Here is an 18,901-nt window from a genome sequence, read left to right on the forward strand (position 1 = left end):
GAACAAGAGGACCGATATGCTGACATGGAGGAGGAAAATCCAAGGAGGAAACGTAACTCCAAGCAAATTGTTGATCCGAGTGCTTCAACTACGATCATTGGAAATGAGATTTGTTCATGTTGGCTGCGGCAACGATGGTACCCTAGTTTTCACAGCTCCTCGTGAAGCTTAGGTTCCTCCAAGCCCGCCCCCGAAACATGATCCAAAGAGGACCAAGACAGGACAAGCTTCTAACAAAAATGGCCCTATGAAGTTAAGTGTGACCGGCAAAACCATTGATCCACGATTGGTGGCCTCCCAAGTGGAGGACCACCGGGCACAATGAGTCTCTTGTGTTGAAACTGTGGTGGGATATGCAACACCTAGAAAATTGGAGAGCTCCCTAAATCGTGATAAAGTTTTCCCCTATAGTTCTTTGCATTGTAGTGACTTAGAGCGAGGTCCATGCTGAAAATCTTGTTGGTTCTTTAGGCTATGATAATGCTTATGTTATTGACATCACCGGTAGAAGTGGTGGTCTAGCTATGTTTTGGGATACTCTAAGTACCATACAGATGTGAAAGTTTCTAAACTTGGAAGCAGCCCCCTAAGGTTGTCATGTTTCTACGGCGAAGCACAAACTCAGCTGCATCATAGAACATGGGACACAATGAAGGATATATGCTCTTTGAACGATCTTCGATGGATGCATTTCGTTTTGATGAACATGATAGTGTAGGTCAGCGTAGTCAGACTCAAATTCAAGGTTTTGAGACGCAATAGATATTTGTGGCCTGGTTGATCCTGGCTTTCAAGCAAAACCATGGACTTTTGAGAAAAAAAGTTGTTGAGGGTTGTTTCACGAGTGTTCGGTTGGACAGGGCCTTGGGCTCAGCTGAATGGTGTGCACAATTCTTGTTGGCTACAGTGGAACATCTCACAGCCGCGACTTCCGATCATTCTCCTATTTTATTGATGCTGGATTCGTTGGAGGGCAACTATAGACTTGCGAAACAAGTGTGGGCACATGACCATTTACAAACGAACACAAATGTTGCTGACATCGTTGGAACGATCATGTCAGATATTGAAATTTTGGAAAGGGATTTGGCATAGCAATTGGATAGTTAACCAATGTCAAGTCATGACACAAGGCATGGTCCTCTCGTCATCAGAGTACGTCAATCACCAACAGCGTAATCCAGGAAGGACGCAATCGGTTCTTTCAACAGGTTGCAGTATATATATACTTATGGATGAAGACGCCGCTCCGCGGATGGGAGAGAGTTGCGCATAAAGGAGCTCGCCAGAGACTAGGCCTACTGGAATTCGCTCATCGCCATTGCATCTCTGTTGGAAGTTGTCGGGGGATAGTCTGGGCAAATACATGCTGCGTCAAAATGTCAACGCTTTGCACGGAGAACGAGCGAGCGACGAGAGGTGAGATGGGTCAGCCCATTTAACCTATTATTACACGCTTCTACCAATCTCGATGTTCAAAATAGTTTTCTTAAAGAACTTTTGGGAAGGTTATTTGCCCGACTTCTACACATTTTGAGAACCTCTCAGAAGGTTTTGGTCCGTCTTTTTCTTATTATTATTTTTCTGTTGGTTTCTTCACAGAATTTTTCCTTTTGTTGTTTTATCTTCAGTGGTTGTTCTTTTCTCAAAAAAAATGTCACAAGTTTAAAAATGGTTTGTAATAAAAAATGTTTATGTATTCACAATTTTTTCTAAAATTATTTCATTTTTTAAAAAATTGAGAATTTTAAGAATATCATTTTTATAAAAATGTTTGGGGTTTCAGAAAACATTCACAATATTAAAAGACATGTTTATAATTTCAAAAACTGTTCACTTTTCCAAAAAAGTCAAAATTTTAAAAGTGTTCTTTTTTTTAAAAATTCCATAATTTATTTAAAATATTTTCCCCATGTTTTCTGAAAACTTATCGCGACATCAACCGACTCGCTATAGTAGCTTGCTAGCTACTGTTGTCAAGCCTATGTAGTACGCCATGGGTCGGCACAGTTGGGGTGCTACCCTCACTAGTGCAGAATCGGGCAATAGCACCGGTTCGTAAGGCCCTTTAGTGCCGGTTCCACAACCGGTACTAAAGTGTGGGCACTAAAGGCCCCCCCCTTTAGTACCGGTTCAGCACGAACCGGTGCTAAAGGGAAACCACGTGGCACGAGCCAGCTCCGGGGGCGGTAGATCATTAGTACCGGTTGGTAACACCAACCGGTACTAAATGTTTGTGGGTTTTTGTTTTATTTTTTATTTTTCCTTTAAATTTGTGTTATCAATTTAATTTAGGATTGTTTTACGTTATAATGAGTTGTTATACTTGATATGGATATGGATATGGCATATATATATACTTGATCACTTAGAGCTAGGATCCATCCAGTTCAAACTAATTTGCGGTTTCTTTCATAAATGATATATATAATAACTCATCATCTTTGCCGGGCGAAGGGCAGCCGCACTGATTTATAAACCCAGCCGCGGCTGCCTCTTTGAACTCCTCTATATAGCAGACTTGTGGGCCTAACTTCTGCGCGCTGCCCTGTGAGTCTGCTGGGCCTTTAGATCCTGTAATTGCACGCCCGTGGCCTAGCAGGCCACAGGGCAGCGCCCCAATTTTTTATAGTTTTTTTTCTTTTCTACTTTATTTTCTTCTATTTATTTCTGCGTAGTTTTTGTATAGTTTTTTCTTTTCTGTTATATTTATTTTTTTTCTATTTATTTGTGAGTAGTTTTTCATCTAGTTTGCCAAAATTCAACATTTTCAGAGTTCATTTTGTAGTGATTTTCAATTTCACGGTCATTTGGCTCTCTAAACAAATCAGTAAACGAATGAAAAATAGCAAATCATTAAATGCATGAAAAATAGCAAATGAAGGCATAAATGATTGAAAGTTGATGGCGTCGCTTTGAATGGTGCATACTGAACGCAAAAAATATAAGAGCATTTAGATCATGATCTTATATTTCTTTACAGTCTGAATTGTCAATATGATCTTATACATAAAAAATACTTTGATCATCAATGATCTTTTTGTGTACAATCTGAATTGTCAATATGAGTCCTCAACGATTTATAAACTGGTGAAGACTCATATTGCGGCCACAAATTCTACACATAGAGTTCAATGAAGACCAAGTGCTTGTGATAGTTTGAGAAGTAACATATTTAAGGTGGTAAAAGCCTTGTTAGGGGAGTGAGGTGGGACTAAAAACAGCTTGCCATAACCTCATTAGTACCGGTTCGTGGTATGAACCGGCACTAAATGGTGATGATGGGGCCATAGTCTGACCGCGGGCTGACACAGCCTCTTTAGTACCGGTTCGTGGCATGAACCGGTACTAAAGGTTCGCCACGAACCGGTACTATTGATCGCCTCCACGAACCGGCACTAATGTACACATTAGTGCCGGCTCAAATTCAAACCGGCACTAATGTGCTTCACATTTGACCCTTTTTCTACTAGTGCCTATGCGGAAGGCTGACTGTTTGCTGCACAGAGCGGCGAATAGGAGACTCCGATAGACTGGTCTCGAGGAAGAAGTGAAGAGACTAATCATAGGCCGCATTTCATCTGACGTGGGGTATATTTCCACGGTGTTTACCAATATTCCTGCTCTCCATTTTCCTCATATGCACGTGATTTTTTGTTTGTCTCTAAGGTCTTATAAAATACTACCCCTGTAACTTAAGAGTTAAATGCACTGGAGGTCCTAAAAGTTTCATCTGGGTGTCACTTTAGTCCTAATTCTTCCAAAATGCATCTTTAGGTCCTAATTCTTTAGTAAGTGGCTCATCCGAGGTCCTTTTTTCACGAGCGCTTGCTAACCTGCCTGCGTGGCACATTGACCCATGCCACGTCGACAGAGGGCCCAACTGCTTGGCGAGAAAAATACATTGGAGGTCCTAAAAGTTTCTGGGCAGTGTAACTTTAGTCCTACTTCTTTTAAAATGCACGTTTAGGTCCTAATTCTATAGTAATTGGTTCGCAAGTGGTCCTTTTTTGCACGATCATTCGCTGACATGCTTGGTTGTGCGTTGGCCCGCTGAGGATGCTCCAACGCTCCTCTTCATCACCCGCTTCCCCGTTACCCTGGCCATGGCAACATTGTGGGCACGAGAGAGAGAGAGAGAGAGAGAGAGAGAGAGAGATTCGGCAGGGACCAGGAAATGTCAAGAGGGGAGGATTACAATGGTCTTTTTGTCAAAAAAAAGAGCAACTGCAGCGGCCTCTAAGTTGACGTGGCATGGGTCAACATGTCACGCAAGCAGGTCAGCGAACGATTGAGCAAAACAGGACCTCGGGTGAACCACTTACTATAGAATTAGGATCTAAACGTGCATTTTGAAAGAAGTAGGACTAAAGTGACACTGCCAAGAAACTTTTAGGAACTCTAGTGTATTTTTCTCGCCTGGCGGTTGGGACCTCAGTCGGCGTGGCATCGGTTAACGCGCCACATGGGCAGGTCAGCGAGCGCTTGTGAAAAAAGGACCTCGTATGAACCACTTACTAAAGAATTAGAACCTAAAGGTGCATTTTGGAAGAATTAGGACTAAAGTGACAAAACGACAAAACATTTAGGACGTCCAGTGCATTTAACTCGTAACTTAATATAGGACTTTTTTGACACTATGACAGTGTCAAAAGCACGTCTTATATTAAGTTACGGAGGGAGTAAAACATTGTCTGCAATGGTTAAAACTCTAGTACTAACTTCTACGAGGCAAAATCCATGGTTCAAACAATGAAAAATTAGAATTCTACAATCGAGGGTGCCACGCTTCTTTTGGCTCACCACACGGCAACATAGTGCATCACTTTCTTTTGACTGCACAACATAGGATCCATGTGTCTCTCATGTTGTGGGCCGCCTAGTCTGTGCCTGTTGGGGTTCATGGTGTGAGGCATCCATCAATATTGTTTTGGGGTTCATGGTGTGGGGCATCCATCAATATTGTTACAAGCAAAACTAGGGTTAGGTAGTCCGGCTTGATAACCCAAACCTAAAAAGCATGACCTTGAGCCGGGACTGGGCTCCAGTTTCTTTCCTAAAGCATAAAAGGTAAAAAGGCCTAAATATTGTATTTTTATATTCTCAAAAAGATTAAACTAGGATTTTAGAAAAACGTAGACATAATATTGTATTTTTATATTCCCAAAAAGATTAAACTAATACGTTTCAATATTCTCTCCCCACACCTCCATTTTCTTCTCAAATTTCTCCATTAAAAAATTTGAGTGGTTAAAAGGGGTTGAATTAGTAATTGGGAGGGCATACCCTAATTAAAATCTCTACTGGTGTTAGAAGGGGTGGCTTCTTTGATTTTGTTGGTTCTGAATTGTGGTAATACAAAGAATTGATGTTAGATCAATTGTAGGTAGAAAGCACTCACAGCGATTGCTCGATATTGGTTAATTACCCAATTTTATTATCAAAAGAGTATACCACATACCATAGTTCGTTACACAGTGGATAATAATTGCCTAGTTTGAGGCTTCTGCTTATACAACCGAATTTCAGAACTCCAAACCCAGCCTAACCGAGGGCGCGATCAAAATACAAAAAGAACTACTGTATTCTTGAGGACATACTAATGCTACTTGTCTGTAATCAATCAGCTTGTGCATGCCTGTCTTCTGAGCATTTCTTAAAGGGTTCAGGAATGGATCTCAAAAGGGAAGGGAAGGAAGCTCCCGATCTATTTTCCAGCACGCCGATTTCCTCATCCACATTTGTAGATAGGATCTCCAGTTCTTGCATAGTACTCATAAAATGGTGAGGACGCGACAAAACTCCTCTTTGTCAAGGTTATTTTTTGCAAACATCCTCTTCTTGCTGACGTATTTCCGAGTCCCATCGGTTGGAAAAACAATATCTTCACTGCTACCGCCATTGCTGACCGAACAGAAACGTTCGATCAACGCATTATCCATCATCCCTGCCACAGGATCTACTACCATACGTTGAAGCACAGTAGCATTCCTAAGGATGTAGAGCGCCAGCTCGGCTAGCCCCAATACATCACAAAATCCAGACATGTAGACACTCTTGAGATGACGATGCGGAGGCCCTTGCGTCGCTAACACTGTCCTCGGATTTTCTGAGCAAAATCTATCATGATCCATCTGCACGGGCATATATCCATTAATTTCAATATACATCTTTGTTCGAGTGGGCAGAACACGCAGGAAAATACCATAATTAAGAGTGACCACTTACATGCAGTTCCAGTTCTTCTAAGAGAGGTGCTAATTCCAAGAGATTAACAAAGCCCATAACCCAGCTGTCATCATATGGACCGAGAAAGATATCAAGGTTCATGTTCAGATGCCTCAAAGTCATGAAGCAATCGTGGGTGTTACTGAACCTTTCTACCTGGAACAGAAATAATGCATGGCCACTCAACAAATATTTAATTTTGAATCAATCGATATGGCAGGTCTACAAAGCACCTGAATGCAAATGTCATATAGGCGAAATTGAAGAATGAAATAAAGAGCTAGTTTCTAGAGCATACCTGATTAACAGTCAAAAGTAGAAGTAGTGTGTGCACATGAGGAAGCGCAGTTGGAAGCTCAGTGAAGATATAATCCAGAACATCATCATAACCGTCGAGTACTCTCAAGTTCGACACAAAAATTGCCTCTGACAACTTTGAAGATTGAGTGAGCACAGTTTGCATCGGATGGTCATCAAACTCAAATTTGGTAAGATTTGGAGCATGCAAATCTATCATGTCCAGTTCACAATGGCGAACACGCAGGTACTGTAACCTGCACAGTTTCTGTCCTAGGCGCACCACTCTATGTTTATGCACTCAAGAAGGGCACAACTTAGCAACAGGCACTGGAGATCATCATCACTGATGGAGACCGTACTTAGTCTGAGGTTCCTAAGGTTTGTGATACCAGAGAAACTGAGGGGCAGCTTTAACCATACGTAGCCTAGATCAAGAGATGTGACACAAGAGCCGTTTGGGCCACTGAGATTGCACAGCGGGAAAACATACTTGTACTTGTCATATGTAGCGCCATAACAAGTGACATCAACCGTGAAATCAAAAGCAATGTGCTTGGCCCTTAACGCAATGGAAAATCTAACCCATCTATCAATGTGATACTTGTGCCTTATGCGAAGGCCAAATTTGACAACAAACTTATCCAGCGTCATGGTAGTTGGAGTAGAACACAGTGGGCGCAATACACTGTCCACATTAGCGATGAATTTAGCAGCCCAGGATGCTCGTTTAGTATTCATGTCTTTAATGATGCCATAGTAGTCTTTGGTGACAAGGTCTGGGTCAGTATTCGTGTCTGTACTGATGCCAAAGGTATCTTTGGTGAAGACCAGATCTGGGTGGCATATCCGCTGCTGTCTCCATTCACCAGAAAGTGTGCTTATCCTCACGACATCCTTGATCGACAACCGTGACAGTATGTCGCGCAGGACGTCCTGTAATGAGCATGAGCAGTCAAATTGTGGCATGAGCTCAACAGCCACGATCCTTCCTAAGATATATAGTGATTTTTGTAAGATTCGGTAATAGCCAATATAAATAAGGTGCTTCGGTGCTTACATAGGGTAGAAGTTGAAGCTGCATTGCAGCCACGTCCGGTTTCTGCACCCTACTGAAACAAGAAGTACAAACTAGATAAAGCTGTCTGTGAATCATTTCAGCAAGCATCGTTATCACTGAGTTCTGCAAGCATCATTATCATTGGTTTAACTTTTGAGCAAACATTCGTGATCATGGATCCTGCCTAGCGAACTCTGTTCTATGAAAAAAACAGAAAACATAATTTGGCAACAAATTTGTATGAGGTATCTTACATCACAGGATTTTTCTCTTCATTTTTGTAACTCTACCTTACATTACAGGTTGCTACTAGCCTTGGCCGGGAGAAGAATAAATAAACCGGTAACCTGAAGCTACTTCATCATGTTTAAAATCGGCCTGAGGAAACATTACACTACAATGAGGATCGCTCATGTGAACATTCAAAATTGTGCAATGGGGATCGTAAGATAATTAACCAAGATCCTAGCCTCCATTCCGAAATCAGCGTCGGGATTGTTTTTCTCTGAGGAATTGATGAACGGGACCATAATTTGTTAACAGGGATTCGAACTGAGGTACCTATGGATGGAGTAGCGGCGCCGGAGAAGGGAGCATGAATGGGGATGAGTCTCTCCCAACGGGATTGCCGGAACAAGGGAAAATCCTGCCGGCGAACACGCAGGAGCTCACCACCACGCCATTAATCGCCTGGATCGAAGGTCGCCACCGCGCTAACCCTGGCGGTGCTGGACTGCTGGCAGCCGGGACGAAGAAGGGGAGACATAGATTAATCTGGGCCGCACATCTCACATCCAACGTGAGCTGTGTTCTCCCAACCTTTATTTCTGGGCAATTCTTGTTTCCAGTTTATTTTTTAGATTTTTATTTTACTATTACTATTCTTCCAAAAGAAAGGCTATTTTTTTAGGATGCTGCTATGCGTCTTCCGACTGATAATCGAGAATTATCGGTTGCCTCCTAGCTGCCGGATTTGACCGTTCGATTTGCCTCCCAGCATTGCAATATCGGCCGTGTTGTGAACCCTATCATCGTTCGATTCGTCCCCCGCCCCCATCGCAACACAGCCCATGTTGCAAAGCCCAATTAATGCAACATCTGTCATGCTGCGAACCTAACTGTTAGCTTTCAATACAATTGTGGAGGAGCGGACAGACTGGAGGCTCCTCCCTAGGGTTCCTCCCCGCTCCCCCCGCCGCCGCCGCCGGCCGCCGGCTGCCGTCCGCGAGCCTCTTGCTCCGCCTCGCTCCCCCCTCCCCCCGCCCCGCCCGCTCGCCCCCCCCCTCCCGCGGGCGACGGGCGGGCCTCTGGTCCCTCTCCTCCGTCCCACCTACCCGACCCTCTCCCCCCCGCCGCCGGTGTGGTTCGCCGGGCCCTGTCCGCGCGGCGCCGGCGGCGGCGGGCCGTTCTTTCCCCGCACGCGCATGGGGAGGCGCGGGGGCCTCCCGATGCGGCGGTGTTGCTCGGCGGCAGTGGATCCGGCGGCGGTGTGGCCCCTTGGGTGGCGCGTTGGCGGCGGCGTGCCTGCTTGGCGGCGGGGCGTCGCAGTGGCTGGCAGCGGTGCCCTCCCAGCCCAGATTGGGGCCCTTCTGGGCCCTATCTGGGTCTGGGCGGTCCTGGCCGTGGCTTCTTAGCGGCGTCTCCGGCGGACGGCGGGGCGGCTCGTGCGGGGAGTGGCAGCGACGGGGGCTTCACGAGCCCGTTTCCGGCTCGGTCGGGCCCATCGGGGCCTTCGGCGCGGGGGCGAGACATGGTTTCGGGGGGAGGGGGGAGCTGGAGCCGGCACGAGCGTCGGTCGTGGCCATGGGCCAATTCTCCGCCTCCCCTTTCCCCTGGTCGATTGGGTCGCGGGTGCCTGGTTTGCCCCTGTTGCTACGTCCGGCCGGTTCCTGCCATGGGCGGTGGAGGCTGTCCCCTCCCGCATGGCTGCTGTTGCTACCGCTCCTCGTTCCTGGTTACCTCCTCTGTTCCTGTGCCGGTCTCACTTCGTTTGCCATAGTGAGACGACGATGGGGACTGCACGGCCGTGGTGGCGCATGTTGGTGGGCGGCGTGTTTGGTGGCGTGCGATGGATCGTATGGGGTCATGGGTGGTTGGGGGTCAGGAGAAATCCTTGTCGGCTTGTCCGACACCAATGCGTTGACGCCCGTGGGTGCCACCATGCCTTCCTAAAGGGTGTCGGGTTTACCCCCTCCCCCGCACCCCTCTGCGTACCGGGGGAAACCCAAGGACTTGTCCGGGCAGCAGCGTCGTCGGCGTCACGATCCTTCTTGAAGGTGTTGCTTGGTATGCGGTGGTCCAGAGCGCTTGGAGTGTGGTGGAATTCTTCGGTGGGCGCAACTGTTGCGGGTCTCCTTCGTTTTCGTTGATCCGTCACTGTTCGCATTGTTTCTTTTTCTGTTTTCTCTTTCGTTTCTTTTGGGCATGACTGTGATGCTTCCACCCCAGCACCTATCGTTGACTGTATCGATGATGGTTGCTTTGTAATACAAAGCGAGGGGAAACCCTTTTTCGCAACTGTTAGCTTGGAAGCATCTGTTGCCGGCCATGCGAGCATCTCTCTTCCTCACGTTCGCTTGGGGGAGCGCGTGCCACAAAGTTGGACGTCTAGTTTGTGGGAGAGATCGGTGCATCCATGGTGGCTTCTACAAACGTGGGAAAATCCCTCATTAGCGAGGATTCTGGAGGTGTTAATCTATTGAAGAAGACAGATAAGGGCATAGACTACCACACCTTGCAGCACTGGTGATCGACAACGACAACTTGCAACAGCAATGGTGGCAGCTCTACGAGCTGCGGGGGAGCAACTGAGGGGGATTCGATGTTTGATTTGGACAGAGCGGTCGAGCTTCGAGGAGGAAGACGACAAGCGAAGATATAAGGTCACTAGTAGAAAAAGGGCCTAATGTGAAGCACATTCGTCCCGGTTTGTAGCTAAACCGACACTAATGTGACCATTAATGCCGGTTTCAACGGCTAGGCGGGCGACGATCATTAGTACCGGTTTGTGGCGAACCTTTAGTACCGGTTCGTGGCACGAACCGGTACTAAAGAGGTGGTGGCAGGCTTGTGTCAGGCTAGGGCCCCACCAGCACCTTTAGTACCGGTTAGTTATACAAACCGGGACTAGAGATGCACATTTAGTCCCGGTTCGTATAACCAACCGGTACTAAAGGTCATCCTATATAAACCCCTTCGTCGACCCCGAGCGCTCTGTTCTTCCCCTTTCCCCTCTCCTCTGTTTTCTTCCTCTTCCTCTCGAGCCACACTCCATTTTTGCCAAAATTTGTGAAGATTTGAAGGCACCCCAACAAGAGAAGGAGTCGAGCTCGAGCTCGAGCCAAGCAGCTGCCAAAAAAAGTGGGAAAACCGTTCCCCAGCTGGGAGAACAGGCGGTGCAATCGATCCCCCGACTCATTATACCAACACATGCGAGTACCGGCGCGGATCGGCTGGTAATAACCGACGAGCATAGAAGGCAGGCTGAAGAGCTCGATATCACTGTTGGTCAACTCCTAGAGCTCGAGCCCATGGATACGATTAGAGAGGAGTACATAAAACGGAAATATGTCCGTGGCGAACCTTTGGTCAAGCCTGAGGAGGTCAAGAAGCTCTCAACGAGAATGTATGAATTGCATCAATGGTACATGGAAATTACTAAGAGTACCAATCGAGAGTCCCTCATGGTGAAAGTCAAGGAAGAGCATTACTTTCATGAGACAGCTCTGTCTGTTGAGTATATAGAATTGTTTCAGTTATTCAATCAAGACGCACTCGACAAATCATTGCTATTGTCTGTAAGTGATTTCTTTCTGTAATTTAAGTCTCAAGCTAGTTGTAGTGCTCTGGTTTATCATTACCTGTAATTATCCTCACTATATTCTTTTCTGTGGTATTATGCAGGATGAAGATGTATGAAATGAAAAAAGCTGGACGCTATGGCATTGGGTTCATTGACCCAAATACCGTTAATGAAGAGACATGGACATATGAATGACATCGACAAGAAGTAGAGAAAAACATGCTAGAGTTCTTGAAGCGCCTCAATAGCAATCGAGATATACTACTTCCTTACAACTTCCAGTGAGTCACATTGTCTTGTACTACAAATTCTGTTTTTGCTTACTAGCTAGATGTTAATAAGTGTATAGGGTTTAGGGTAGTTGATGAGTGTTATGCACATGTCCGCTTAATTTATACATGCAAACATATGCGCATGCAGATACCACTGGATCTTGTTAGTCATTCAAGTTGAAGAAGGAACAATTGAAGTACTGGACTCACTACTTAAATAACCTAGAGACTACTCAATCCTGAAGGGGATAGTCAACAGGTAATTCCAATCATTATTGAACTATATGTCGGCCTCTTTTTAGTTCATCATTTCTTGATATCAACTAATTAATAACTTCTTTATTCATTTTCTTTGCCGGTGGGCAGGGCTTGCAAAAGTTCATCAAAATGTTCCAGGCGAATGGAAACAAAATCTGTATTGGTTTCGACCCAAGGTAAGTAATTAAGTAGTACTAGCTAGCTATCATCTCTTTAATTCTAGTTTCAATACCATTAATTATCATGATTGATTAATTATTATCTGATTGAATTATATTCTCGTAAAGGTCATGAAGCAGATGGGCATACTACATTTGCGAGAACATTCGCATGATGGCGTTCGAAAGGACCAAAGATGCTAGACAGCTATGTGTACGTTTGCGAGAACACTATTCACAATTTTTACATCATTATCGATATCTAATCACACAACGACTAATACATGCATATTGATCTCATTTTTAAAAGTTCAATGAGGTGCAGGATAAGCTCCTATCAATAGATCGCGTACGAGCAATTGAAGAGGAAAATAGCAGGATTTTTGCTCGACCAGGTCATTGATTCCAAAGGAGAATAACATTAACCGCTACCGCGGTAATGCCTCCATGTAAGAGAAATTGTATATACCAAATTATATATATACATGTGTATGTGTGAACGGTGGTGTGAGACATTCAATGATTATATATATATATATATATATCTGTGTGTGTGTGTGTGATCGGTTCTACGAAAAATTCTATTTATATATATGCATAACGTGTACAACATGTAGTATCGTAAAATACCAGCAAATGAAAAAAAATTAAATGGAAAACACAAAATCTATACCTACTATTAAAGGGAGGTGATATTCTTGGTTTGGTCCGTCAACATATTTTTAAGATTTTTTTATATGTCACAGATATTTTCTTCTATCCGAGATGGTACTAAATTTTTATGCATACATAAATAAATTAATTATTCATCCGGAATTTCGTATGTGGGCTGCAGGGTATGGATAAAGCTTTGTCAAAGGCGGCATGCTAGATGGAGCGGTGGCTGTTACGTGGCAGCCGCATGACCCACCGACGTTTGGCTGTTTTATGGCCAAATTTTTTTACTGCAGATTTTCAATAATTTTCTAACGGAAAAAAGGAAGCACGATGCGTGTAGGTGCGTGGTCTCTAAAGATTTTGCAAATTCGGTACTTCAAACGCGCGCGGACGCGACCGGACGTATCTGCAGACAGTGACCGGTCACGTCTCAAATTAGACACTCTACATCCAAATCTCTCATATTTCAACTCCTAAATCCATACAAAGCATGCAAAAGAAAACCTACGTACTACATACTACGTAGTACCCTACCTAATCTTCATTGTCGGAGAGCTGCACGACGACGATGCCGGGCACAGGCTGGACGGGCAGGTAGGAGGGCTCTGTCTCATCCTCCTCTTGCTCGACCTCATCCATGTAGGCGAGCATCTGCGCCTCCTCCGCGGCCTCCATCTCCTGCCGGCGACGGCATCTAACCTCCGTAGTCAACTCCGAGCGAAGGGAATCGAGGATGGCCTGCTGCTCCGCTTATAGATCCACGTCGCCAGCGTCCCCGACATCCTCCTCCTCCTCGAACTCCTCCAGATTGAGTCCATCCGGAGGTACCCCACGGCGATCCGGGCTTCGCGCCTTGCTCGATCTGCTCAAGGACCTCGAGCTGGCGCTCCGGCGTTAGAAATGGGTGGTTCCTCTCCCGACGGCGGCGGGGGGGGGGGGGGGGGGGGGGGGGGATGGCGAAGTGGAAAGTCGCCGCGGGGCGGACATGCGGAGGAAAATGTGAATTTTAGGGTTTTGGTGCCGCCGATCGACTTATATAGCTGAGCTAGGCACTACGCTGCCCGACGGAGCGGCGTCATGCGACGACTTCGGTCCAACGGAGGAGACGAGCTTCGGACCGCCAGGTTTCCGGGTGTTTCCGCGTGGGACCGCACCATCAGTCCGACGTGGCGGACGTGCCCGGGCGTGCCTGGGCGCTGCAATATTCGACTCATATTTGGGCTGGATATGAAGGGTGCCTGTCAGCCCGTGCGTTTGAGGACCGTTTGAGGCGCTCGTCTGGGTCAAAATTTCGCAACCTGTCAGTGACCGAGCGGCCCGCCCAGGCGTATGAGTCGAATTTGAGAGGTCCGACTGTAGATGTTCTAATTAAGCAAAATTTTAAAGTTTTAAACTGCACAATTGGATCTGGATTGTGATGTTAGTGATCAATGTGCAAGCATCGTACTTAATGGAGGTTAAGCACGATATGCATTTTATCTGGACCCGCCATGAGCCTCTCTATCCAAGTGATGTACGGATGTAGTCATACCACGTTGGTGAACAATAAAATGGATACATCATTTTTTTTCTGTTGTAGTGGATGTGCCTCAGCCTGACTCACTCCAATTTAGAAAGACTATGGGCTGTGCATGGTAGAGTGTGTACTATACATGAAAGCGCATTAGAGTATTTAACATGAATTTCGTGGAATATGAACTCCATCATTTTTCTAAAACATATACGCCGAGCACATCATTGATTTATAAACTGAGGATGTATAACATAAATGCTTCTTACCTCCGATGCTTGAGATAGAATGCACACGACAAAGTATATACCATAATTGTGGAGTATAATGCATATTGTCCGCCTTTTTCGGTTTGTTGGGCTTATCTCACTATTTTTTTGTTTGTTAGTCCTATTTTCATTTCTCTTCCCCACCTATTTAGATTTCGAGCTCCATAAATTTGTTGCAAGCAAAGGTTCAAAGGAAATTCACCAATACATGTAACCATTTCTACTTAATTGGTGGTCATGCATGCATGCATTGCATTTAATGAAGATTAAATCATAATATTTAGTTCTAGCTCGCCATGTGCCTTCCTACTTTTGTGGATGTTGTCATGCCAGGATCCGGCTTGCCTGCTTCCTCTTCATGCTCCCATCCGTGCTCCCACTTTATCCTACGGCTGTTCTTTTTCCTTTTTCTTTTCTAATCTAATCATCTCCCCCCCTGATTTTCAAGGGGCAGGGCCGGGCCTTATTTTCTTCCAATCAAATCAAGCCACGTATGCGGGAGCACGGATAGGAGAATGGGAGGGAGCAGGCAAGTCTCGTCCGTCATGCCATGCCTGATGCACACATTAAAGGATAAATGGTTTTCTCCTGTTGCAATGCACGTACATATGTGCTATTTATTTCTTATTGAGCTTGGCATGTGCCTCCCTACTTTTGAGGGTATTGTCATGCCACACTGATGCATACATTAGTGGTCACATCAAAAACATTCTCACGTTGCAACGCACGGGCATATGTGCTAGTTAAAGGAAAAAGAAATCATAAACCCAAAACCCCCCAAATCTTTTAGTACGTGTTGGTTTTACAAACCGGTATTAAAGGTCTCCCCGCCCCCGGCGCTGGCTCGCGCCACGTGGTGGCCCTTTAGTGGCGGTTCGTGTTGAACCTGTATTAAAGGAGGAGGGACCTTTAGTCCCCACCCTTTAGTGCCGGTTACAGAACCGACACTAAAGGCCCTTACGAACCGGTGATAAAGCCCGGTTCTGCACTAGTGGGTTGAGAGTGTTGTTGTGAATGTGCCGAACGAATTTCTTATCCCAGTAAAGCACGTCCTAGCCGCAGGATAAAGCACAATCGAATGGTGATGCACGCGACCGATGGAGCATTCTTTTTGAGCCGACTGTTTTGAATCGTTTCCCTTTTCTTCGTACTATTAATTGTATCATGAAAAAAAAACAGATTTCATGACTCTGTCATCCCCCTTCTCCTTGTACTTCTGGTTACCTAGCATCCCCTCTCCTATCAATTTGCCACGGATCGGACACCATCACCTTGTCCAACATCAAATTTAGGGCGCTACCTCACCCTTACTTGGAATGAGTTTAAGCCCGACAAGGTGCTCATTGCCCTCTGGGAACCACATGCAAGCTCAACGCCGATGACCCCACACATCTTCCTTCGGCCACTTGTACCTTCCTTCTATTGCCCCAACCCTCGTTGAACACACGCCACATGAGCCCATATTCTAGGTTAGTAGATTATTTGTTTGAGTTTCTCCTAAAGGGTGGAAGTAACCAAATTTACGGAAAAAACAAACATCAAAATAACGACTACCAAGAAAATATGCGATGAGCAAGAAAGAGAATGTGATTATATCATAGGATGCGGCCGTATAATGGACACTGAGTGAGAACGAAGAAATAATATCCTTATGCATTATTCTTTTTACAATTCTTTTATGCCTAGAAAAGACGATAATTCCAGGCTCCGTTACTGAAATAGTACCACATAGCACTATATGAGTTCATCATTACCTTATTTTGTAGTTTGTACTGCCTACCTTCTAACTGTCCTTAATAGATTTATGAAAGCTTCAAAAGGAAGGAAACCGAAGCTTTGCAGTGCATCATCACTCTCAACTGATTCACTGCATACATACTGATAATATATACACATACAAGATCAGATGAGCTGCCAATGAACAGATTAATACGTCTCCCACACGATTTTTGTTTTGATAAATAGAAACAGATAATTACAATAATTTCATCAATGAGAAATCAGTTCACTACTACCCTGGTTAAGTAGTTCAGAAAGCTTCAAAGAGAGAAAAGGAAATATCGATGGATTGGCACACCGGCACTGAGCTGATCCATCAATCATCGACTTGTATGTATAGAAGCGCCACCAGCCCTAGCACTGTTATTCATAAGAAAAAGGTGAGAATATAACAAAACTTGTCTCTGTGAAGTGTTGTTTCATAAACATCCTCTTCTGATTGATGTCGTCGTTATTAACCTTGGTATGATCAGGCCCACTGAACGACTGGATTTCATTGGTAAATGTTGGCATATGACCATGGATTTGCTACCATACCCTCAAGCACAGTTGCATTCCCAAGGATTTACGGATGCATTCTTGGCTCCAGTATATCCTCTACTGCTACGTTGGTCCATCTAGGTAGACTGATTGATAGATGTATTTGCAAGTCAGGAGTCCGCTTTACCTCTCAATTTATACTATTGTTTTGCTGCAACATGTTGCAACTATCAAAAGATGCACATCCTTTCCAGATAACTCATCATGGAGGTTTAAAAAATATTTATTAATAATAGGGGAATAATCATGAAACCAACATAATTCTGAACAAGAGCATCCAAGAAAAAGGTCAAAGGTGGTATGTTGACCTTGATCTTGATCTTGAAACCTATCGACTACTTTTGTGCACTTGACCTTGATCCATCCGAAGCCCTTATGGAGAGAGAGTTCTTGACCTTGTCATTCATATATTGCAATTGGTCGTCCACACACTAACTCTTAATCAATGAGCCGTTGAAGCACGAGTGGCTATGGAACCTAGCAAGGAAGAAGAAGATTAAGGCATTGAGAGGGAGCAGGGACATGGGAAAGGTAATCCCGTTGGGTGTAAATAATTTATTTCAAGACTACTAATAGGCATCAATAAACTCTTATACTATCAAGAAAATAAACGACTAGCATAAATGTTCACACGGGGCTCATGTTTACTCTTTTCCTTGAGAACCTTTGCTTCTTTCTCCACAACTGAAATATTGCAAGACTATCTGACCCATCTCAGGTTCCCTCATTTCAAACTGGAAAACATAGACGTGAAAAGTTAAATTAAGGCATTGTGCAAGCATCGGTCAAGTAAATAATAGATATACAGAATGAAAAAACCACATACGGAAAGTTCTCAATGTGATCGTCACAAAGAAGTTCACCCAGATTTTCAGCACTATCAATAACCAACAGGAGTCCAGGAGTCGCGGGAAGCGAGTGAACGAGTGCTCAAAAGCAGAAGGCAAGAGAACTAGAGAAGAGACCGTGGGAAAACATGGCGTACACAGGTAACAAAACCAAGAGTAGTTGTTCCCTTGCTTTCATGCATGGAATCACCATCCTCTGGCAATATGTTAAGGGGACCATAGCCCCCCCCCCCCCCCCCCCCCCCCAAAAAAAAGCCTAATTTCTTTTGTTGAACAAGGAAAGGTACCAATTTCATTCAGCTCAAATGTGAAGTACAACAGGTATTACAATGGCCTAAATAAGCAAGTAAGAAGAGAAGAGCACAACCAATGCCTATGAGCTGAAGAAAGAGTAGTAGAGACATGTTATACAGAGCAACAACCTGGTGAGCTACAAGACCTTAAAAAACCTTTGAAACTAATACGTGAACAACAAACAACAAGCTGTAATTGGAAAGAGATGGAGAAGAAGCTTGCAAAGTTGAATTAGCCACATCCCAAACTGAAGATGTTGCCGCTGCCATTGGAAGCAATAACTGGCTGCTCCATGCTCCTCCCTGAGAAACCAAATCAGTAAAGACTTGCCAGACCAAATAGCAAGAACAAGAAGAAGCAAAAACTTGCGGCCCATCATGTTGAAATATGGCGTGGGCTTTAGGCCCATCCAACAATTTCAGAAAATCTCTAAGGGGCCATGTGGGTTATGTGGCATTAGGTGTAGTGGGAAGTTTAGTCCCACCCTGCTAGTGGAGAAGGAGTTGGACCTTTTTATAAGGGTTTCTCTTCTACATGCTATTGGAGCTTGAGAATAGAAGAGGCTCATGCGCGCTCCTCCTCCGCCGCCACGCCACGCCTCGTCGCGGGAATGAGCCGAGCCGAGCTCGGGTCGAGCCCACGTCTCTCCATGCTGCTGCGCCTATATAAGTGTGTGGTGTCTCCTAACTCTAGCCGCCACGAACTGATCACATCTGCTCCACGCGCACGCCTACCGTCGTTCCTTTGCTGCTGCTGCCACCAGTGACTCCATCCCGTACACGGTCAACGGGAGAGCAGGTCTCCTAAACCTCGCCTCTGATCCATTACTTCCTCCACGTCCGCATAGTCTTCGTCATCACCATCATGTCCACCGCCGCTGAGAAAGTTGAAGCCGACAAGAAGGCCGCTGAGTATGCCGCGGCGGCTTC

General features: G+C 45.1%; 1 pseudogene; it reads right to left on the reverse strand.

The window, feature by feature from the left end:
* Positions 1-5,362: 5,362 nt before the first annotated feature.
* LOC125538425 (uncharacterized) lies at positions 5,363-9,011 on the reverse strand (annotated as a pseudogene).
* Between the last annotated feature and the right edge of the window lie 9,890 nt (positions 9,012-18,901).

Source organism: Triticum urartu, chromosome 2A (genome assembly GCF_056163025.1).
Source record: "Triticum urartu cultivar PI428250 chromosome 2A, HENAU_Tu73, whole genome shotgun sequence".
NCBI classification, from domain to species: domain Eukaryota; kingdom Viridiplantae; phylum Streptophyta; class Magnoliopsida; order Poales; family Poaceae; genus Triticum; species Triticum urartu.